The 25,387-nt window shown below is 34.0% G+C and overlaps 1 protein-coding gene across 1 annotated transcript in view; it reads right to left on the reverse strand.

The window, feature by feature from the left end:
- Positions 1-25,387, reverse strand: part of side-IV (sidestep IV) — a 251,975-nt gene that overhangs the window by 43,091 nt on the left and 183,497 nt on the right. The window lies entirely within an intron of this gene.

A 25,387-nucleotide genomic window follows, 5' to 3' on the forward strand; every position in this document is an offset into this window, starting at 1 on the left:
AGTATCCTTTGATGTGCGGGGACTGCGGGGTAAAGGAGGAGTTCGTGGCACGTTGTCCGCACAATCAGTTGCGCCTAGGCAGCCGAGGCGAAAGCCGACGTCTATGCGACGCTCGTCTCCGTGTTTTTTACGGAAATATGGTAAGTATATGCACGATATTTTCATGTGTCAATTTATAAAATTTATGACATTGCAAACGAACTTGCCTATCCAACATTAAGCTAAAACTGTAATAATTGCTATAAAACAAATCGCCTCGGCACGCCACGGGTTTAGATGGATGGTATGTCTGAATGTGGTGGTGGTGATGGTGATATGTATGAATATTTACGCATAAGTAATCCCACTATAGGTTATATTTATTCATAAATATGAAAGTTTGGATTTGAGTGTGTCAGGATACTCAATTACGTATTTCCGTCCAGGATTTTGATGAAATTAGGTACATGTAGAAATTTTTACTTTATATTTATTTTATTATTATACATAAGTATACGCATCCTGGCTTTGGCTGGTTCCCAGTGAAAAAATTAGGTTTTGGTTATAATTGTTACAGTCTAATCAAGCGAGATCTTCGAGGTGCTCAAAAATAATTTCGTTAGTACAACCAACTAGTTCCAGTGAAACTAATTACTTCAATAACGAAATTTTGAATAACGATGCTGTGGATAACCAAATGTTGAATAATGATACTTTTGAGATTTTGAATAGCCAGATTTTGAATAATGAGATTTTGAATGACGAGATTTTAAAATAAAAATTGATTTAATTGGATTTTGATTCAGACGATTCAATTTTTTATAAAGATTTTATACCTTCAAGTTTAGAACTGCAAAAAAGTTCCGAAGATTCAGACTGCTCAATGGACATCATTCCTAACTCTCAGCCGATTAATATTATCATTCCGGAGTCACCCGAAGAGTCTCATCAAGATTGTTCGGAAAATCTAACGAAGAAAGGGCAAGTTAGGAAACGTAAAAAGTATGACAAGACACCAGCTCAGAGGAAACAAATGAAAAAAAATGCAAATATGGAAAATAAGTATCAGTTAAAACCTGGATGTAATATGATTACTAAGTCAAGATTAATAGGGATTAAGCAGCCATGAAAACATTTATTTAATTAGAAAGAAGAAGTAATAGAATAAGTTTTTTATGTAGTTGATTTGATTTCAATTGGAGTGATCTCAAACAATTCTTTTGGAATGTTCACTAAATCCCAAGCATAATTTCATAGAATTTCAAGAAGTGGGCCCTCAGGAACATATGTATACTAATACTCTGAATTTATTGAGCTACCAAAGCTGTGATTGTCGTTTTAGTACTGTAAATTTTTAAAATTTGCAAACTTTCAGTATAAGTATAATTTCTTATTAGACTTTTGTGATGTTTAATTATTATGTCAAAATAAAAGAAATTATTTCGTAACGTGTTTTTTTTCATTTTGTTTTAAACTCCAATTCATAGATGAAAAACGAAAAATTTTATTATATAATATAATACATTTTTTAATAATAGTAATAATAACTTGAACAGCAGCTAATGGCTAAAAATGTGTTTGTTAAATAGTAAATTACAACCAATTTTTACATTCTTACTAAGTAGTAAAGACGGCTCTTAAAGTTTCTGAGTTGAAAAGACACATATAGCCATATACGTCTTTTCAATACAGTATTCAAGATTTTTCTATATTTTTTTTACTAAGAAGAAAAATAAAATTTTAATTATTAACGATATTAAATAAAAAATAAATATAATAAATACGTATACCCATAGATCTCACTTATTTACACATTTTACAACCGTAAAAGTATATAATATCTTAACCTCTTTCGCGCAGCAAACTTTTTAAATTGAAAATCACAAACTATTTTTTTTCTCCGTTTTCAAGTTAGTGCAGAAACGTCATTTCTCCGTATGACGGCAGACTTGTAATATGCCTTTTTACAAAGTACTTATTTTATATAATTTCTAAATTTTTGCAAATCAAGAATCCATTTAGGCAATTTGTTATAAAAACGGATACAGTTCCCAACAAAAGACGTTCTAACTTTGGCCAACGCCCGGGGACAGACAATTTATCTTTATTACGTAAGACTCTATCAGTGTAATCACCAACTTTTTTAAATAATTCTAAATTTTTCCGGACATGCATAATGTTGTCAAATATGTATTGAGAGGGTAAAGTTAATATATTAATATTTTTTTAAAAATCTCTAAGGGAATCCCTTCTCCTCAAACCATATATAGCACGACTATGTAAGTACCAGCTTTTACCCGCGTAAAAGCTGGTACCTTATATAGTCTTCTGTGTAGCTGACCCCTTGTCCAAGACAATGAGCTGTTAGTAAATCACGGGGCAAACCTACTCTCTGAACTAAAACGCTTCGCTGATCAATTACACGCTCGTTGCCTACTCATTGCGATGTTGTTATAGAGATGGGAGATGTTTTATCGATAATTATTAAATACAAATTCAATAAAATTAATTTCGGCTTATAACTTTCGATTTAATAAAAAAAAATATTAGAAAATTGTATTTAAAAATGAGCCGTAATTATTTTTGTGGGATTGATGTTCGTTCAAAGTGATATAAATTCAAATGATAATTAATTTGTCTTAATATACTTATTAACGTGATTTGATAATTACAGACTAAACATATTCGTCAAATTTCGATGATAAATTAATTTGTGATATCAAGAATATTGTGGTTATTATTTACATTAGGATTACAATATCGAGTGGTAAATTCAGTATGTTTCTACAAATTAACTAGGACCACAGTGGAACACCTATTCCACTTATTAACATCATAGTATACATTATACACTAGCTGCATCCCTGGGATTTGCTCCCGTGGGAATTTTGGGATAAAAAGTACCCTATATGGTATTCCAGATTATATTCTACTGGTATACCAAATTTCATAACAATCCGTCCAGTAGGTTTTGCGTGAAAGAGTAACAAATGCGTATGTATACACACATCCATCGCACATAATATAATATTAGTAGGATATATGGTTTACGTAAGTGCATAATATTTGAAATAATATTTTTTGTTTATAAACCGTAATACTGAACCATTATTTTTTTAATTAATGATTTTTTTAGATGTTGTATGAGGTGACTAACACAAATATCACAAGCAATCTAATGATTGCTTGTGATATTATTATATCTAAAAGTAGAACACTGCAAAAATTTTATCGATATTTGAGACAATTGCCATCACTATCCGCGTCTAATTCATCGATACGATTCTGTATCGATTTAATGTGATTACGTAGTATTTAGAGTAGCTACAGGAACTACAATTTAATTTGTAATAAGGAATTTGATACGGTTTATAGGAAATGGCTTAATAGGGTCGGGGACTTCAGTCGTTTAGGTCATTACTCGGTTGGGACTAAACTATCGATTAAAGTTTAGTCGATTGCGCTGGCTATTTTTTTTGTCAAAACTAAATAGTTTGAATAAGAAATGTTTCATTTTTAAACTAAACGCTGTAAAAAAATATGATATACAATCAGGCATAGTATCACAAGTAAAATAAAAAATATCAAATTTAACGTCACACGTATTTTTTTGTAGATTGTCTTATAGCAATAAAACGATTGTTAGCCCCGTGGTCTGGAACAAAAAAATCCAAAATACATTGACCCATTCAGATTGCTGCAACCTCTGTGGCCCTAAGGATAGAGATATTAGTTACAGAACGTTTTCATCGCGGTCGCTTTAATGTACATACAGGAAGCGAGTGAGATTTGTCAGGACCGTGGCAAGTGAAAATCCCTAATATACATGTGTGAACTAGGTCACGATTTCAATCACGGCGAGCTTTGAACGACTCGCAGTCCCAAACGACTGCAACCTAGTCGATCATGTGGGTAATTATATAGGATGTCGTTCCAGTAAGCGTGGTTAATATAATGATTGTCTGGGAAGTTATGATTCGTACTTCCTAAGGGATTAACGTGTAGTTTGACTCGAATACGATTGAGGTACTAAGGGCCTTGCCTGTTTTCGTGAATGGTTATATTCTCTACACAGATGTTGTATGAGGCGACTAACACATTATCTTATAAGATGATAGGTAACAATAACATTCTTAAAGAGGGTTAACGTCATGTTGTAAAATCACATATATAGATAAACATTTAAGACCCAGGTCAATCTGAAAAAGTTAATTTTCCATATTGACCTGACCAGGGATCGTACCTGGGACATCCAGTGCAGCAGTCCGGCATGATGACCACTAGGTCTATGGGTCAATTATAAACAGATGGCACATAGTGCCTTGCGTGTTCAATATAACAACGGGCTGAGGGCGCTGTTGAGGTTACCGCATCGGGAATAACTGCAGAGGCGCGAGGTGGATACCTTCCAAGCCATAGTGCGGGAGAGGGCAGCCTCTCTGATGCGGAGAGTGGATGCTAGCCCCAGCAGCCTTCTCTCTGTTATTGCTGGCAGGATGGATGGGCCCATACTCAAATACTGGACCCAGATTCATTTAGATAATTTACTAACATAGTCTTAAGAACATTGTTACCAACATTCGCTATGGATAATGTCAGAAATAAAGAAATTATTATTAATATTATATGACGCCAGTGCGGTCGTTTTTAATACTAATATGAATTCACTGTTGATAATTATAAAAGTTTAACGAATAAATGTTGTCATCGACACTTTTGCGTCATGATTCGTGATTCTATGTTTTTCTTGTTAGCAAGTAAATATATCCAGTTGAGAGTAATGCCAGGGAGAAGCCGGTTGGCAGTGAGAAATGTTTGAGCTCGCAACTCGACAGTTCAGACTGTACATTTGTTTGCTAGACTACACAGTCAACTAATCTACCAGCTTTTATCCTTATATTTGAGTCAGTTTACGTAACTATTCACTACATAGTATAGCAGCTCTCATTTTCAGAAAGTTATATCTAAACCCGTATATGCTTTTATCAAATACGTTACAGTATTAATCAAATACGATAAATACTGTAACGTAAATATTTTATCAAATACGATATATACAAAAGAAGATACTGAATGCCTGACAGAGTCTGTCAGGAGTCTGCGCTGTGTCTAGAAAAGTCAAATTTATAACGTAGGTTCCATAAGTGGTCTAGGGATGCACTAAGAAAGGATTTTTCAAAATTCATCCTCTAAGGGGGTAAAAAGGGGGTTCAAAATTTGTATGGGGAAATCAGATTAGTTAAAGTCAAGAGTCTAAATATTTCACTAAAATCACGCGAGCGAAAGCCGCGGGCAAAATCTAGTACCTTCATAAATTTTATTTTATCTGCCCGACGTCAACCTTCTTTGGGAATGCTGTTGTTGCCAAGACTGTATCCGTTAGAAGTGTTTTTTTACGATGACCCCGGGCTTCGCGGCTTCACAACCCCGAACGCAACTGGGAACATGCAGAGATGAGAGATAGCTCGGTAAAACATAGCCAAATAAATAAAAAACTGCGTTAGATGTATAAGATCTTATAATATTTCAAAGCATTTGTAATTAGTGTACTTTTCTTGGTATTAGTTAAACAATGGGATAGGAAGTAAAATAAAATAAAAAAGTTTTATTCGTTTTTTTATATTAGAAGAGCTGCGCTCCGGGGCTTCGCTCCCGCGAAAATTTCGGGATGAAAAGTACCCTATGAGTGATTCCAGGTTATATTCTACCCGTGTATCAAATTACAACATAATACATTATATACATTAAAACAATCGGTTCAGTACATTTTGCGTGAAAGAGTAACAAACGTACAGATATACATACACAAACTTTCGCATTTATAATATTAGTAATACTGAATTAAATCAATCCAGGCTGAGCATCATCGGACATTACTCTCCTGTCTTTATTGTAACGTTGACAGAAGGTTTTGGCATCCAATATCTTAGAAAGCAGTTTAAGTGATGAGAAATTAATTAAACAATTATTTGAAAAAAGAAATCGCTCTTTCGAAGTTATTTCTTAATACCTATTTCTCGTTAAGCGATCAGATTTCATGAGGATTAATTCGTTAGCTATTTTGAAAAATTCATTTTTGTTTGATACACAAGAGTATTTTGAAGAAAAACAAAATTATAATAAATTTTAATTTATTCAAGTGATATTTTTTTATTAATACTAAACAATGTTAATGTTCACACACATACTGTTAATTTGAAGACAATATAATATTATCTTCATTCTGTTTCCCTGATCGCTTCCGCTCCCGCTACCGCTCCCGCTACCGTCTACAATTCACATCCACGTAAGACTAATGCCTGTCACTTAGCAAGAAGAATCGCTTTATATAAATTTCTGCGTACAATTAATTCCTCTTACACCGAGCAGTATCGGGTGACTTAATTAACCCCTACTTTGAAGTGGGTACCAGGAAGTATTTCCAATACACAATTTGTTAACTCGAAATATCTGGGGTTTCAAAGTTCTTTTGCATTTCATTAAAAAATATTGATATTTAAAATGCATTTATTTGGGTATTTGTGAAATATAACAGCATATTGTATGTTTGAGGCGGGTAATCTCCGAAACTACCGAACCGATTTCAAAAATTCTTTCGCCATTAGAAAGGTACATTATCCAATATTGCTATAGGCTATATTTTATCTCAAAATTCCCACGAGAGCGAAGCCCCGGGCAACATCTATTATAACAATATTTTCATGAAACAACATTTTTTCTTGTATAATGTTGCTTTTTTTTTGTTGATTTTCAAAAACTATCACTTGTTTCCGGTGAAGGAAAACATAGTGAGGAATTTGCTCTTTGGTAGAAAGTTTAAGTTCACCTGCCACTAGACGTGGTAGGTGGTCGTAAAAGTCATGTCAGATGCCTTTAAGCGACTCGAACAAAATCTGACAATAGTGTTGCATGCAATTCATTGTGCATTTGCACATTTTGCACCGGTTCAGATTTTGACGTCTACCTGAGACGTCAAAATCTACGATTTTTATCAGCTGCTATGAGTACACAAGAACCAGGACCATATATTGATATATCATCAGACGCATAAACGAAATCATAATAAACTGAATCCTTTCATTTCCTCACTAACAATTTACATCAATGAGTAATAAATTCCCCGTCACAACCTCTTGGCGACCATAAAATCGCAGTGTTTTGACTCAACAGTCTACGTCTTCAATAAAAATGTCATTTTTCAATGCGTCTATTGTGTAATTTAGCCTATAACCCATTGAGGAGCCCACCCGATGGGCTGAATATAGCTCAATATCATTGTGATTAAATTTATGACAAACTTCATTTGAATGCACATTTGTTTAAGTAAGTTTGAGAGGTGTTGTAAATTTATGAATTTGGAATATTGGAGATGAAAATTATGTTGCTCTTTATAGTAAATAGTAACGGCCCGCGACTTCGCCCACGTTTTTATTTTACGCGATAATAGTGACTACTCAAGTCTTTTCCATATCAAGCGATTGAAGGGTTTTTTATATTATTCGTTGTATCATGAGGAAATCTGCAAACCTTGTCGTTTAATGTATAAAGTCGGTAGGTAGTCGTAAACGCCATGTCAGATGCCTTGAAGAGACTTGAGAGAGAGAGAGAGGGAGAATAAAATATGTTGAATAAAATCTGAAACCAGTGTTAGTACACTTGACAGAAGACGACTCTAGAAGCAAGTCTCGTCACCGTTGTTTCGGAACTACATCGCCCGCAATATTGCATATAGATTAAAAAATTCTATACTCAAGTCTCGTACTGGCAGTCTGCTTCGCGGCCATATTGGATTAGACACAAGAAATTCTAGCTTAGCGCCAAAAAATTAAGATAAAATCGAAGCTTGCACATCGTTTTAGAAAGTTCAATGGTTTTTGCTAGCTTGTTTTCTTAATATTAATGTTTTTTGAAACTCAAACGTTAGCAAAACTTTAACCTGAAGATTGACTTATTAAGAATGCCTTAAGGTATTTATTTAGTTGTTTATATGAAATCGCTAACTACTGTGATTCACGACACTTATTTAAAAAAGAAACATATTACGCTGGCACTGACAGCAATGTTTCAAAATAAATTGATTGATATATGACACTGGTTTCCAAATGAAAATTTGGCTTTAGTGATTGATATCGCTCTGTCCATGTGAATTCTGTCTGATATCAAAAACAGTTTCGCTCTCAACCCATATATATATATAAATAGTTTACCTAGAGGTATATTAGGTCTGTCACTACCCTAAGAGTACAAAATGGAAAGTCATAACTTCTCTTTACGCGGTCGTAGGTGGACAGACGAGCCACTTCGGCTACATTCAATATATTTCTGTCCTGTTCTAATGGACTCTACGTTTAGTCATTGTCTTATGTCATAAATCTATCTTTGTCGTGGATCTTTAAAACATTGTTGAAAAGGCTCGTATAGTTTGAATTAGATTAACTAATATGATAATAATTATAGTAATAATCAAATCCGACACAACGACTGAGGAAGAAACCGGTAAAGCGCTGAGATGATAGAGAAACATATATTGATATATTCGCCATAGAATAAATATTTAGCCCTTGCTCAAATAGTGTTGTAAATTTGAAAATATAGTTTTAGAAATATAGATACTTGAGCTCATCCACTTCTGTATACACTAAGCCACATCTCAGCATCCTGACCTCGACAGTGTGGCATTCCATTAGTACGATCTAGTGTTTCAGGCAGGAATTAGACACCGCACCTAAGCAGGAGTTATGTCCAATTTGGAGATTAACTGGATTGATAGCAACGTATTTGCAGTCGACAACATACGGTAGTGTTGCATACGGCATAGTCTATGCCTCAAGGAACATTTCAGATATCATTCAGAGTTATAAACCAAAGCCGTCTGCTGTGTCTGTCTGTTCGCGATAAACTCAGAAACTATTGCGCGGATTTGCATGCGGTTTTCATTAATACATAGTGTGATTCTTGAGGAAGGTTTAGGTGTATAATTTATTATGGTTTCATCCGAGCGACGCCGGGACAGGCCGCTAGTTATATATTTATAATGGAAAACGAAATACTTTTAACAAAACATAGAGCCAAATCCCCGTATTGTGTAGATAATCATCAAACAAAAGTTAAATATTCCCTCCGCATGGATTGAAAAGAAAACTAACAGCAAACACACTCCCATCTTCGATTCGCCAACAACCTTTGCCCAAACAAAATATCAAGGTTTACGTACAGAAATATGGAAATAAATCCATGTTTCACGAGTGTTTACACGAAGAAAATCGTTTCGTCCCAAGACGTCCCATTTTCAGACGTCCCAGGGGTGGATTTGCAAAAAAGCATTCAATAAACTGACATGAGATTTGAAACCGTATCTTATTTGGGCATCAAAAAGCAGACGGGCTATTCAAAAACTGAGTGACGCAAACATGCCGTACTCTGAGTTCGCGAAAGTATTACAACGATATTATGACAAAATGAGATGAGAAATACAAAATATTTTAACGCTTACAATCTTAATCCGGTAAGTCAAAAATGTGAATGTTTTCTTTTACGAAGAATCTGTTGGAGATTTATATAAATTTTAGTTTAGTAGGTAATATACATATATGATTTAATATATCTATATTGTGGATAGTAGGCATTTTATAAGCTAAATCCTGTTTTCAAATTCCAATATAACTTCGAAGTCTATCTTAGTATCACTAAGGAATTAGAATGGCACAGGACCTAATAAAAGTTAGTTAATTTATTCCGCAGATCCTCCTTGCATTTAAGACTGAATGTACGACCTTCATAGGCATGTCAAGTCATGTTATGTTCAGCTTAGTGTTAGCGAACTATCGATAGTTTTACAATAAATAGTTTCAATAGATAAATACCATAATATCGATGACCTATCGATAGTATCGACACTATCGAAAGTATTAATTTGCAGTATTAAATTTATTTTTACATCATCATGATGATGATATTATATCGATAGTATCGATAGTTTTCTCGTCATAATAATTCGATACTACCGATAGAATCGATACTATTTCTTTTGCTCAAACTATCAATAGTGAATCGAAACGCAATCGATAGTTGACTATCGAACGGCAATACTAGTCAAACTATCTACCGCATTGTCTGCTTAAACATGGCTTTATGAATTTTGATCGAGAATTCAGTGATTTCCGGTAGTAAGTGTCAATTTCCCCGTCGCACAGGTGCAGTCGGCTCGGTAAACACGTGTCGGGACATGTTTGGATCCACACCGTTGTCTGCTTAAATAACAAGCGTCGCGGACAGCGTTTCACCTTACACTTTTACTGGATAAAAGAGTGGAAAATATTTATCTTTAGTTCATTAAAATCTCGTGTAATTTTTGACGTTTTACGCAAAACTTTGAATAAAAATCGTAAAGAAAATGATAATATATATCTTACTAATATTATTAATGTTAATGTGTGTGTGTTTTTTTCTTATTCCACGACAAACAAAGCATTTAGATCATAGATTTATAAAAAATACTGCAGTACTTAATGCATTGGATTAAGGCGATATTTGATGTGGATTTAGTGGGAGAGTAATATAGGCTATCTATTTTTTGTTGGTCGTGTTTTCACTATTACTTAGTTAGTAGACCTATTTGGTCTACTAACTAATTATTACTAGTTAATTACTATTTTTTATTTACAAAAGCTTTATTTGATATCCTAAACAATACATACTTAAAGATTTATAGATGCTATCAAATTACAAAATAAGTTAACTAAATACTATAATAAATCGAATAAATATGCTTTTTACAAGTCATAGATATCAACACATATTACATTGAACTTTATCCTGTGACGTCGGTTAAAAAACAGTTCCGCTACCCGAATTTGCGGACAAAGTTTAGATGTGTAAGTAGATGGATTTGTATTGTAATCCCTTTCGACTGGGAGGCTGTGACCTTTGACCTTTTGAATCATATATGATGTTCTACGGTTATTCGCCCCGCGAAATGTTGGGTCGTTAGGCGATTGATACCGCTAGGATTTGGACCGCGGTCCGAATCGCCCAAGTACTGTATTTAATTGTTTTCTTTCTCCCTTCTCTATTTGGCAAATGGATTTATTGAAACTGCATTTGTTAGATCTGTCTGAGTGTACCAACATCATGTGTGAATTGGAAATAGTCAGATTGTGACAGCGGGGAAAAATATTCACTACAGAGGCTGACAAACTACATTGTCTTGTTTCATAAGAACGCGGTGCCCCTTGATTGGGACCGCGGTCCCAGTTTTTTGCGGTCCTGATCGCCTAACGACTCAAAATTAAATAATTCATGAATTTATATTTACAGCGTTTTGTGGATTAAATTATTGTGGCTTTAAATTCATTTAAATATTGAAATATATAAAAGAACTTCACAAATATTTTGTAAGGTTATTTGGAATTTATTTCTAGCCTTAATTGTTTCCTGTTTTTATCAAAAAATTAAAACCTATTTAATTCTACATACAATTCGAGCTCCTAGGGTTTCGCTCATAAGATATTCTCTAACTGAAGATGCTTTGTGGTTGAGAAATCAATCGGAAATGTGTGTGAGAGAGAAAGATATTCAAATTAAAAATATCCAATCAGCTTTGTTTATCCTTCTTACCGATCTCCATAACACACGTCAGGTTCAACACACAAGATACAAACATCAAAGAACTTGTTGCTGTTACATCAACAATCATTAACGCTTGGTAATATGTCTGTTAATTGTCAGATCACAAATTAACGGCTAACATTAATCTGTCAGATAAGATCTAATTGGAACACTCAACAAGAGTACTTCTTGGGAGAAAAGATTTATTCGTTTTTACCATTTTATTACTTTTGAAGCGGTAATGGTCCAGCAATTAAGATCCTGTGAACCGAAATGTTCCAGGTTCTAATTGGAGAACGTTCTTACTCGTGCTGCCTAAGACAATTTTTATTGCAATCGGAGCAGTATTTGGAGTTATTTATTACAAACACTCTTCATAACACTACAACAATGTATCAAATTTCATCAAAACTTGACTAATTGATTTTGCGTAATTAAACAATGTCTAAATCCTACTATTTTACTAATATTATAAATGCGAAAGTTTGTGAGGATGTGTGTATGTATGTACCTATATTTGTTACTCTTTCACGCAAAATCTACTGGACTGAGTGTTATGAAAATTGGTACACGGGTAGAATATAACCTGGAATAACACACACGGTACTTTTTATCCCGAAATTCCCACGGGAGCAAAGTCCCGGGGCGCAGTTAGTAATAATATAAATTGATTTGTTACTCAAAAATTGAGTCCTAGATTTTTACACGACATTCGGCTACACTTGATCAGCTTTTGCTATGTTAGTGAGATGGAATAACAAATTAAGCTAGTAATGTAAAGTGAAACATCAAAGAAACTTACTAAAAGAGAATCATAGACGGCATCCACTCAGCATCAATTAGGGACGGGGATCCATCCGGAATAAAAACTGCAAAGTACCTTTTTTATGACCTAGTATTAAAATTAACAACTTCGTAAGCTTTATGAATTTTAGATTCAGAAAATAGAACAAACTTTAAGTAATGTAATTTCACTTTTTAAAATCTGGTGATTTTTTGTACTCTGTAAATAATGTATTAATGTAAAAAATCTGCCGACAGTAAATACCTTATCATTGGTAATTTTAACCTAATTTTAGCAATCAAATCTTCAAAGTCATGACATTAAATCAGAAATTAGACCTTTTCAGGCACTTTTTCACGTCATATTATAAACTAGCTCTTGCCCGCAGCTTCGCTCACTTTCCCACGGGAATAGTCTTTTACCCGGAATATAAAATAATATATTATGTCCTTCTCCATACTCCTATCTATATGTACTAATGTTAAAATTCAAAACGATTGGTTGGGTAGATAAAGCGTGAAAAGCTATCAAACTTATTTTCGTTTTCATAATATTAGGTTATGATTAGAATTATATAATATTCACCAAAGCTACAAACTACTAGCTTCTTCTATTTTAAAGTTTACAATTTCTCTCACCATCACCATTCCATAAGAAATTATGTTAAAAGATACAAATTTCACGGACGGCTAACGACGGAACGTAAAACCGGGCATTGTCTAAATCGATTCTAAATCGCCTATACTCGCCAATCACGTTTGCCGTGCCTTGCGGGCTTGCTGGAGAACCAGGAGCTAAGAACCACAATATGATGAAATATATATATATATATATATATCATCTCATGTTAAAATTCTGTTGGTATTTAATTTAAAAAATAAATTTTGGCGAATTTATAAATCAAATTGGTATATTTTATAGGTTAATTTAGTTACATAATTGGAAATAGAATTCTTCAATAAGAGGACAAAATTGCTATTTTAGATAAGCACTGTGCTTTGAAATATTGTATGTATAGTTACATACAATATTTCAAAGCACAGTGATTTGTATTTCTAAAGTTTTCTGTGGTTATCCTAAGATAACCATAATATTAACTTACTCACACTTTCTCTTTTTTTGCAAATCACCCCGTTCACGAGTTGACGCATTAGTTAGCAATGGCGAAGCTCAAACATAATAGAGGGACTTCACGACCTGGCCCACGACGCCACCACCAGATTGACCATTCGAGTGAGCATGACACACTCGATTCCCATGAGTTCATAATAAAAATCTTATTAAATAAGCTCCTTTATCTTTCACTGATATTATCTAACATCTGTTAGGTTCTAAGCTCTCGGTTTACATTATAACGAGGAGCCTCTCCCAGCCGGGCGTCTGATTAGAGACTTGCAAAGATGAAATTCTTTGGACACGAGTCTAAGAACTTTTATACTTTGACAAGCTGTACATAGTTATGAATAAGATTAGGGAAATTATACTAACATAAAAAACTTACTTATTTTACTTATAAAATTAGTATTCGAAGAGGTGTTAACGCAGGACTTTATCATTTACGTAATCTATACTATTATTATAAAGAGGTAAGCGTTTGTGAGTTTGTTTGTTTGTTTGTTTGTTTGAGGCCACTAAACTACCGAACCGATTTCAAAAATTCTTCCACCATTGAAATGGTACATTATTCATTAAAATTTTGACATTTTTAATAATGATGTAAATTCGTCCTCCCAATTTTTAATATATGTATAGGACTTACATTTGTTAATTGACGTCCTTGGAGAAAAGGCTGCGGTCAAGTTTTAGTAATTTTTTTGACGTCAATAAGTGATGTATATCATCCTAAATTGAATAAAGAATCTTGAATTTGAATTGCCATAGGCTATATTTTATCTCAAAATTCCCACGGGAGCGAAGCCCCGGGCAACATCCAGCATGTTATAATTATGCTTGAGTTATTATGTACATAGTAGATGTGCTTTCCTTGACGACATCAGTGGCCACTACTATCTCTCATTCTGTCTCTCTCTCTCTCTCTCTCTCTCTCTCTCTCTCACTCTCTTATATGAGCGTTTTATAGCTATTACAATAAAGATTGTGACGCCACGAAGATCGGAGTCCTCTTTAAAAAAATTGGGATTGGATGTTTTTATGGCCGTCTACCTAACGTAAACCCTCTTTGGAAATAATATTGGTATTCCTCAGTTATCAAGGTTTTTCTATCCTTTAGTTGCATAATACGACACCGAATTGAGGATATAGAATGGTTCTAATGTAAGGCGGGAACCACACACCGCACGCCGAGTGCGGTACCATATCAATGTATAATTCCTTGAAACCCATCGGCGAGTTAGTTCCGCCCCGCGGGTTGATCTGCTTTGCAACGAGCCGGTACTCGTGATTACAGACGTTTGCAGAATCTACTTCTTACTAGTCAAAGAAGACGGTCTTATTAACCTTGATACACACGGTTATCAAGTCTGTCATACGTCAATGACAAAGTGTAATCGATTTTCTTGCAATCGATTACAATGTGGTCATACTACCTCTGTCCACCTTATCGGACAATTTATGATAAGTTTTGTACAGAAATGACATTCTTGACACAGCTTTTATTGTTGTAAACCACGCAGTTGAGGTTTTTTCGTTGAGGAGTTCACTCATCTGGAGCTGTTTGTGACATCATCAGGTCAAGCTTATCGCAATAATGATTGATTTTTCTTCAAACTGTGGATGATATCTGCTTCGAAATTGAGTTACAAGATTCCACCGAACATACATTGCAAGTTAAATAAAAGCATGTAAAACTTGACACCCGTGTGTTGGCACAAAATTTTCGCTCGGTCTCCTTAATTCCCTTGTGAATCTTATAGTGATCTCAGAAATTTACTCTTGCAAGAGTTTGGAATTCCCAGAGCTCTTCTGGTCGCTTAAAAATTTCATTTCGAACGGATAAAAATTCCCCCGGACCGCTATAAAGTATATTAAAGAATCTTTTGTTGCTTGAGGAGAACATTCTCAGCGAATATGATTCTAATAGATTTCCAATGTTTTCTATTGGCTTCGGGAAACGTTGGTTTGTTGATGAAACTTATCGGCAGATTTTCTTGGCTTGGTTTGTTCTTCTGCTTAGAAATCCAGTATACATATTTAGACCACTAGATATCTTTGCTACTTCGAATTGTTTTCTGGAAAGAGTAAACATTCTGAGACTCAAGGTGAATTTTGGTATTACCGGAGCCTTTCGCGTGGCATCTTAAGCTTGCAAGACAGTTAATTACACTTTTTTCCGGGTGTCAGTCGTGGTCCACCTGCTAAGTTCATCTGGACGCTTTTTCACTTTTGTTCACACATAGGTAAATATGGGAACTTTTTTCCCCGTAGGCCCATACTTCATTAAAAACTGTCCGCCATTAAACAAATATTTCCATTGCCATATTATTTATTTTGGCGGGAAACCTCACAGCGTTAAATTAGACTTCAATATTCCCCCCCGGGCCCACGCCACAGCGAATCGTAAAAATAGTACGTTATAATTGAAGTTGGAAAAATAAGGATAGGATTTAATTTCATGGCCGTTGACTTTTTAGATAAGGCTTTATGACTACAACCAGTTTTTACAACAATTTCAGTTTTAGACAAGTTTTTTGTAGTAATCAAAGGCGCTAACAACATCAGCTAGATTGCAGTGGAACCTCGTTCGTTCTGGGGTTTTTTGTTATCAAGACTCATTCGTAAACCAACGTAGAAATTGTCAAAATAACAAATATCGTAGGGTAGGTTGCACCAGTTATCTATGACCTGCGCGCCGCTGGCGTTTAGGACAAAATGGCGTACTTTGCGTTTTTCTGCGCAGTAAAATAAACGTCAAAGTTGACTGGTGAGGAACCACTCGGAGAAACTTTCAATTGGAAATGTTCTTACATCGATTATTCGATTTTTTCTTTCATTTCTAATTATAAAATCTGTATGCATAATTACTTCAATATATTATAAAAATCGTTGTTAATTTCAGCCATTTTCTTCAATATATAATGAATATAGTTTGTTCAGTTTATACGTAGCTTTAGTAAAGGTCTTACCTAACATAACACGTTATATGGCACACTGCGCTTAATATTCATACGAATGTACGAAATTTTTCACAGCTTTAGAACGGAAGGAATTTCTAGTTTCAGACGTTTCCGTGGACGGATTCAGGTTGAATTGTTAAAATGAAGCTATGTTTTCCAAAAATTGGTAACATGTGTGAGAAAAATTAAATTATATTTTACTTTACACTAAAGCTTTCCCGTCGAAGATTTACTATTACTACAAACTTTTGCCAGCAAATTCTTCCTCACAGGGAGATACGGGTTTTCATACACCAATCCCCTATCTACCGTGCTCCCGTGACAATTTGCAAAAATCATCTTTTGTATTTTTACTTTTCCCAAATAGAAACATACCAAATTTGATTATGTATTAAAAATCATCCAAAATTATTTAATAGTTTTCACTCCACATGCTCGTAAAGTTTGACGACATGGTCAGATTTAAATCGCCTAAAATCAAATTTAAAAATGGAAAGTAAAATCTATTACGCATTATTTATTTGCTCAAGAGTGTAAAAAATAATCTCATTTAAAAAGATTAGAGCAAAAAAATAAAATCTTCGTTTAATCATCTTATAAGTGGCCAGTAACTTACTAAGTGAAACTTGTAACTTAATGTGGGCCAAAACAGACTATCTTTTAATTTCGCCCATCCCAAAGCCCATCGATCATAACTCGACATTACACTCTCGGCGTAACTATTCACTACTCATGTCTCAAAACGCTTCGATTTATAAAAAGCAGATTTATATATAGGTATATGTAAGGCAATTTTATTGTCAAGGAGTAGTTTGTAGAAGGATCTATGTAGTAATTCGACATAATATGGACGAGACTACGTGTCACCTCACATCACCTATTAGCAGGTTAACAACTAGCCTTATTCAGTTTATTACCGAATGAAGTTGACCATAATTATGGTCAAATAAATTAAACACGAAAAAATGTTGGACCATGCCATATTTCATAATAAGTCTCATTATATTAGTCTTCTATAATCTATTATATATTTATTCATTGTTCTATAACAACAACCTTTACGCTTGTCTGTATGTTTATATATTTCTTCTATATCTTTTTATTTTAATATTTTATTTTTCTAATTATTTAATATTGTTAACTTTACTGCACCCTCTTAGTTTACTTGTGTCTCTTTCCATCCAAAGGTTGGCCGGAAGAAGTTGCATTAGCGATAAGTCCGCCTTTGCACTCATTATGTTTGAATATCTTGTTGTAACTGTACTCCTTTGTGAATGGTGCAATAAAGAGTTCTATCTATCTATCTATTTTAATAGCAGAGTCGAGAAGTCATGACGTTTCTTTCATTATTATATTTATAGATTTACTAGTTGCACCCCGGTGATTCGCTCCGTTGATTCATACATATACATAACATGGTGATAACAAATATACATACACAAATCCTCATAAACTTTTGCATTTATAACATTAGTAAGATTAGTAAGAAAATGGTTTTTATGACAAATTTCTGTCAGGTGTCCACTGAATAAAGAATAAAAACAAGTCAAATGGTAAATGAAAGAAAAATCTAGCTTAACTATTTGACCAAATGGGGGCAGCTTTGTGGAGACGGTGGATACCCTACAACGCGACTTAACAACAATGATTGTCTTAAGTTTCACCATCGCACCGCTACACAGCACACGTAATACGCTCTATTCTTCAACGTCAAATATTGTTAGCATGTAATAAAACATTCAAAAAGAACCCTACGTTGATTCGTTTTGTGCAATTTTATTGACCCATTTGGCATGATTGGAACCGCGATACTGTGAGTTTAACAGTCGTTGTTCGGAACTGCGACAGTTTTCAAATTTGACGTGAAAAAATGCTTGTGACGTTCTATCTTTATTCTTAGTATATAAGTTAGTACTTAAATAAATAAATTTATTTTTATAGATAAATTATAAATTCAAATAAAATTTATACAGTAGTTTAAAAGAGAAAAAAAGTGCTAAAAGGCTTTTTACATTGTAAAGTTCTTCTGATGTAAATTAATATTGTAATAACTTTTAAACAGTGAAGATTCAATGTCAAAAAAGGCATAATAGAAAAAAATTATACGACACGAGAATGAACGAATTGAAATAATAATTAAAAATACTTTCAACTATGATATTAAACCATCGCGAATGCTTAAAGCTATACACCAGTCAACTTCGACGTTAAGTTTAAAAAATGACGTACTTTGCGTTGTCCTATACAGGTTAAAGGTAACGTCAATGTTGACTGGTACAAGTCACCCTAAGACACGGCTTGTAGTTATGTTTATCATTACTCATACATTATAAAGTAACGGTTAACTGTAAGTATAGCTTTTCCTAGAAATTCTATACATACAGTACAATTTGTTAAAGTATACAAGTTTCGTAGAAAACTCAAAGTTTACTGTAAAATGCTAATTACACGCCAACATCTTCTAGGAAAGAATAGACGCAATGTACAATTTTTATGTTGTAAATATTTTATAAGTTGTTTTTTTTTTTAACATAAATTTTGTAATACATAATTTGTTATATTTATAATGTTAAAAATTATTTGGTCGGGATTAATGTATTATTTAATTATTAATATATTATATAATAGCAGTTAGGGTACATATGTAAACGTGATTTAAATTTCGTTTCAATGGTCTGAGAACTAGGGATGCCGACGACCGTGCGAAGTGGTGATGAAAAAGTAAGAAAGCGGACCCTGGGCTCCGACGCCCAAAGGCTGAGTAAGAGTCGAGAAAACGCTCACATGAGACTAGAGAGACAATGTTGCCTACTTTTACAAGTCTGATGTCAAGTGTGAATAATTTATCTCCATCATAACGATACAGTCGAATTCAATAAACTTATATTCGTGTTTGAACTTTGATAATTCCCCATCTTTGATAAAATTACTCCATTAACAGGTCCGAATAAGGCGTGATTGATATAGTAATTGATTCTCTAATAACAAAGTTTTGAAATTTTTGACTGGTGTTAATTGCAGTCTGTTTGTAGGTAGAGACCTTGGTTAATGTTTGAATTGATTTTAGACAATTCTCGAGTTTCTGACGTAACTTTTGTATGTGATGTTTCACGGGTAAAGCATATTTCTGTATGCTACCACTAAACTAAGTATTCAGATAGAAAATGTAAATACATACAAAAATCCTTGTGTTAGGTACAGTCAACAGCTCATCAACCTACAAATTCGTCGCTATTACCGCGCCATGGAGGTTCATATGGTATGGTATGGTAGGGTAACTTGAGGTGCTGTTGACTGTACGTACCGTGTTATTTTTTACGCGTGGAACGTCACATTTTTGTTCGAAAATTATGAGATTATATCATATTTTGAGAAACAAAGAATAATGTTTTTACAGACGTACAGTATGGTTCAAAATATAAATAAATTGATGACGTCAAAATTACAAGTATACTAAAAGCTATTTTTGTAATACCAAAACTTAAAACAAACCTTTGACAGGTTGCCATATTAAGGTTTAATATTTAGGGTGACCTTTGGATTATTTTAGTACCTATAAATGAAGGTGGAAACTCTGAAACGATAAAGCTTTTCAAAAGCGGCCGGATGATGCCTATCATTTCCTATAATCGCCTCGTACGAAATGCACGGGAGAATTTAGAATGGTCTTATACTAGGGCAGGAACAACACGTCGATTTGTGTTTCAATTTATACTTACTTTATAAATTGAAACACAAATGACGACCTCGGTGGCGCAGTGGTAAAGTACTTGCCTCTGAACCGAGAAGTCCCGGGTTATCCCCGGTCGGGTCATGATGGAAAATTGATCTTTTTCTGATTGACCCGTGTCTTGGATGTTTATCTATATATGTATTTGTTATAAAATATAGTATCGTTGAGTTAGTATCCCATAACACAAGTCTCGAACTTACTTTGGAGCTAGCTCAATCTGTGTGATTTGTCCCTATTTATTTATTATTTATCTATTATGATTATTTACTGTGTAGGTCAGTGATGATCCCACATTTCATTTATTCAACTAGCAGTTCAAAATGCAACGACAAAGGAAAGAAATGTAAAAAAAAAACTAAACAACTGCCAGAGCTTCGTTTCTTTTGTATCGAATAGCCTTGTTCCGACAGTGCATTGAAATGAAACAGTACTTTGGACTTCGTTCGTTTTTTTGTACTTATTGTTAACTAGTAGCGCTACAAATTCGATACCGCAGAAATTAAAACTAAAACTATTTTGTTCACTTCAATCTAATAATAGCGGTGAAGATATAGTCGTAGTTCTGTCCCATCTTTGCATGTTCCCGGTTTAATTCCGGGTTGTGAAGCCGCGAAGCCCAGGTAAAAAAAACCATTAACGACATCCACGGGAGGAAATGGTCCTATTGTAGGGCGGAATCGCACGCCACAGTCGAATGAACCTATATTCAAAAACGGCTAATAACATTCCAATCACATTTACATAAAAACTCCGCAGCCATTTTGAATTCAGCCAGTGACATTGTTTGATTTCGGAATACATCTGTTCTTTTTTTTCGTGTTTCAGACTTTTTGGCGCTGTTTGTAAACCGGCCCGCCAAATCCGACCTATTTTGCGTACTGGCCGTCGAACCAAATCGGAGTTCGTTTTGATTTTAGAATTTCAATTTTGTTATGCGCAGAATAACTGCATACTCTTTCCCGCTATGCGATGCGGAAATATTTAAATGCATGAAAATCTAAACAGTATCGACGAAATTGATAGCTTTATTTTTGCGCAGGGTTTGGAACATCACGACCGGGAATTAATCGAAGAAAACGCGTGGACGAGAAGTACACACTGTAACTATATATGCTACGTAAGTACTACCCACTAAGCGCGAGATTTTGACAAATGGCGGGCGGACAGTCTGAAACTAATGATCTTCGGTGAACTGGTCGAGCGTGGGAGGGTCAGCGATAGATTGATAAAAGGCGTTTAATTATTTTGTACCCAATTGGATTTTTGGACGATTTCGCAGTAAATGTTCTGTGCCGTTCTGTGAATATTTTGCTATGTATACAAAACATATTTAGTTACCTCTTTAATGAGTCATTGACATCTCTGAATATGAGTACTGCTGGAATGCAGGGAGAGACCGTAGCTTACTCCTCCGCTAAAACAAAAGCGAAACGCACGCGCTATGTCCCGCTGTTACCATTAGTTAAGCAGTTTAGAAACTCTCGACACTAGGTGCAATCTCCCACTGACCTTCTAATCCATTCGATGAGAAACAAAGAGCGTTTACATCGATCCAAAAACCCTTGTTACCGTAACATAATCCTCGCAATTTATGTATATTGGAGTGGAAACTCTTCAGATATAAGACAACCTTTGTTCCAAACTCATTACTTAACTTTTATTCCCGGAGTATAGTCGTAAAGACCAACAGTCGCCCAAGTTTGGACAGTAGCGACACCTGCCGCGTAGCTTGAGACCATTTTAACAAGATTTTGAATCGCTCCAGAAGTTTCGGCGTGATTTTTAAACTTCTGATCTTTGCGGCCAGTTCTAAATTTGTAAATGGAATCCCACTAATATTATAAAGGCGAAAGTTTGCTACTTCTTCACGTTACAATGTTTATAAAATGTGGCATTAAGGTAGCTGGTACCTTGGATGAACACATAGGGTACATTTATCCCGAAAGTACGCGATTCCCGGATAGGTTTTGGTCAAATTTCAAATAGTCACTGGCGCGTTAAAGTACCTACATGGCGGTGTGTATAAAAGTGTAAATATATTTTTTAAACAATGACGCGGGTAACGTCGCGAGTTGCGGTTAGTGGAATATAAAGGATATATTTTCTTATAATTTATTCCATAGCTCTACAAGAGCAAAGTCAACCAATTCGAGATATATTTGAAATTAAATACTGTATTTGTATATTTCTAAATATAATTTATAAGATAAGATGGATTTAGATTATGGATGAATGAATACTAATCTTCGTATATTCTTTGAAAGGTTTTTGAAATTCTAATTTATTAATAATTTATCAAAAAAAGACTCTTAATAATTCCCTTTTTACTTATTCGTAATAAAGTTTTCTATTATGTAAATCTGTGTTGCTAAAATATTGATCGGAGTTTACAAATAAACGAAAAACTTTGTAGACGCCTACTCATGTTACAGTTATTTTCATTTCTAATTTATCTTCTTGGAATTTTCGTAAAATATAAAATTATGTACCTACTGCTCTTATCGTATCGATATTAAATTGTAAACCGGTTGTATGTGACTACGGACATCCGTGGACATGGAACGGAGTGGACATATTTGTGGTCAAATGGTTAAACCCGAAAAAACAAATGTGGCGTGTGTTCCCGCCATACAATAGGACCAATACATATCCCCTTGTGGATCTGGAACGAGGCGTCTATGAGTGAGTACACACAATCGTAACAGCTGATAGACAACAAAAGCATTCCCAAAGTTGATTGATGTCAGGCGAGTGGCCTGTTGTCAAATCATCAAAATTTAAGGGATTTTCTTAATATAGATTGTGAAATTTTAATAAATTAATTTACAATTTAATTTAAAAAAATAACTAATAATCCCTAAGTACCCTACATTCAAAATTTTAAGTTCACACAATTTGCATACAAAAGTAAAATTTATATGAAAGCAGAATGTCTCCGATTCTTGGAATCTATTGTATAGAAAATTAACTGGTCTGCGTGGGCGTGGAATTTTTCGTCTATGTGGCACGAAAAAAGGTGTAAGTAATTTCTCAAAATCAATTTGGATGATAGATGACTCAGCTTGAGACAGAGATCAACGATAGTGGTGCCACCTAGGGCGCTGTAACTCAGTAGTGGCTATATTATGTTCCAACTGTTTCTGTTATTCGTCAGGGACCATTAAATTATTTTTGTTGATCGTTTGATATTTTTTTTGTGACACGTCGGTGGTTACTTGATTGGTCTTGCATTAGTGAATGATTTATGCTAGTGAACTAAATATCTTTTTGTAACTTAACGTAAATTTTTCCTACTAATATATTATTAAATGCGAAAGATCGTATGGATATATATGTGTATGTACATTTATTGTACCCTTTCACTAAACGTTTTCCATATTGAAAAATGAATTTGTTGTGTTTTTTATCAACAAATATTGTACTTAATTGGATAAAAGTTATTGACTTAAAATATACTAAGTCGATCAGCTTTTGAACATGTTATATTGAATATGTTTATAAACATTACATTTAATTACCTGTCTACAACACACATGTGATGTTGTTCGTAATCGGATTATGTGATTATTTAGTACAGTGCTATGTAAATTTCTTGATAAATGAGACAGTTGGTTTCGTAATGTTTAAGCTCTTGAAAGAATGAGAATGAGCACAATAATATTTTATTACTTACAAGCGGCCGTCCCGGTTTCGCTCGGGTAAAAACATAATATATTATACAATTAAACCTTCCTCAAGACACTATCCATTGACGAAAACGGCTTGAAAATCCTTGCAGTAGTTTTTGGGTTTATTGTGAACAGAGGCAGACGTGGCAAAGTACTTGTTTTATTATATGTAAGAATTACAATAGTTACAGCTAAATGTGTTCTTCGAGTTTCGCAAATCCTGGCACTGTCTACCTCGTAAAGGATAAAGGCGAGACATAGTATTTATGTACCTAATTCATAAAAAACAAAACGTTATATATAATAGGGCGTTTTAGCTGCACACGCGTTTTATTAACACACACAATTTATTACTCACAAAATTCTACATATATATAAATAATCTAAACACCGGTGAAATTTATTTTTAAACAGTTAAGGATCATCGTTTAGAACAAATTTGACAAAAAATGTGGCACGCGGCAAGTCCTCAAGACAACACAAAAAACACTCAACTGCGGGTTTAAAAAAAAATGTAACAAAAACAGGCGTCAATGTCTACAGCTGTTCAGCCGTATCCTGTTAGGATCTGTTTATTGTTACCACCATCTGTGGTTTTGTTTATAACGTCTATTTATAATGGGAAGTGTTCTTGGGAACCAAGTTAGGTCTTGGAAACTGTAACTTTGTCTATCGATTGCTACAATTGTAAATAACTTGCTTCACTTTTCGACGTTGATTTTAATTGTAAATAGCAAAATATAGTCCCTTGAAACCAATTTGGTACGTAACTGAGACAAAAGCCTATGTTATAACAAATACAAAAAACTATAACAATGATAAATAGAGACCGTACAAATAAAGATGATTTAATGATGAAAATAATTTGTTACCAATCGTTCATTACTCATTGCAACAAATGGTTATAAATGGTAGTTCCTTTAAGCATTAAGTATAAAAACGGAGATAAATAATCCCATAAGCCAGCAAGCTTAGAAAGATATACGGCAGGACCTATTTATATATAGTTAGCACGAAACGGGGATATCCGAGATAAACACTAATCTGACCGAATGTTTGTTTGCTGTTTTTGTACATATTTCTTAGTTTACGGGATAATAGGTACTATAACTAACCATAATCTAATCATATTTAGATATTTAACCTTTTGATGACGTGTCCCACTGCTGGGCAATCTATTATTTATTTAAATAAAAATTGTACATAAATTTTTGATTAGGAATTTTCGCATGGGATTTCCAAATTTTCTTACGATATATAAATAAAACTTCTTCTTCAGCTATAATATAATTAAAAAAAGATTGATATATTTGTTACAGGTGCAGGAAGCATTTATTAAAACGGTTAAAATATTTGATTAAATTTGTTTTAAATGAAAATTAATGCAATGTAAACTAAGTTAAGGAATCAATGCTTCTGATTTATTTTAAATTGGAATTTGGAAGGAGGTGGAGGACCACGAAGGATGAAACAGAGAAATAAAAAAAATAAATCATTAAACAAAACTAAGTACTAAACGTAATTCAAGTAAACACACTTTATT

This window comes from Plodia interpunctella, chromosome 17, assembly GCF_027563975.2.
Source record: "Plodia interpunctella isolate USDA-ARS_2022_Savannah chromosome 17, ilPloInte3.2, whole genome shotgun sequence".
NCBI lineage: Eukaryota > Metazoa > Arthropoda > Insecta > Lepidoptera > Pyralidae > Plodia > Plodia interpunctella.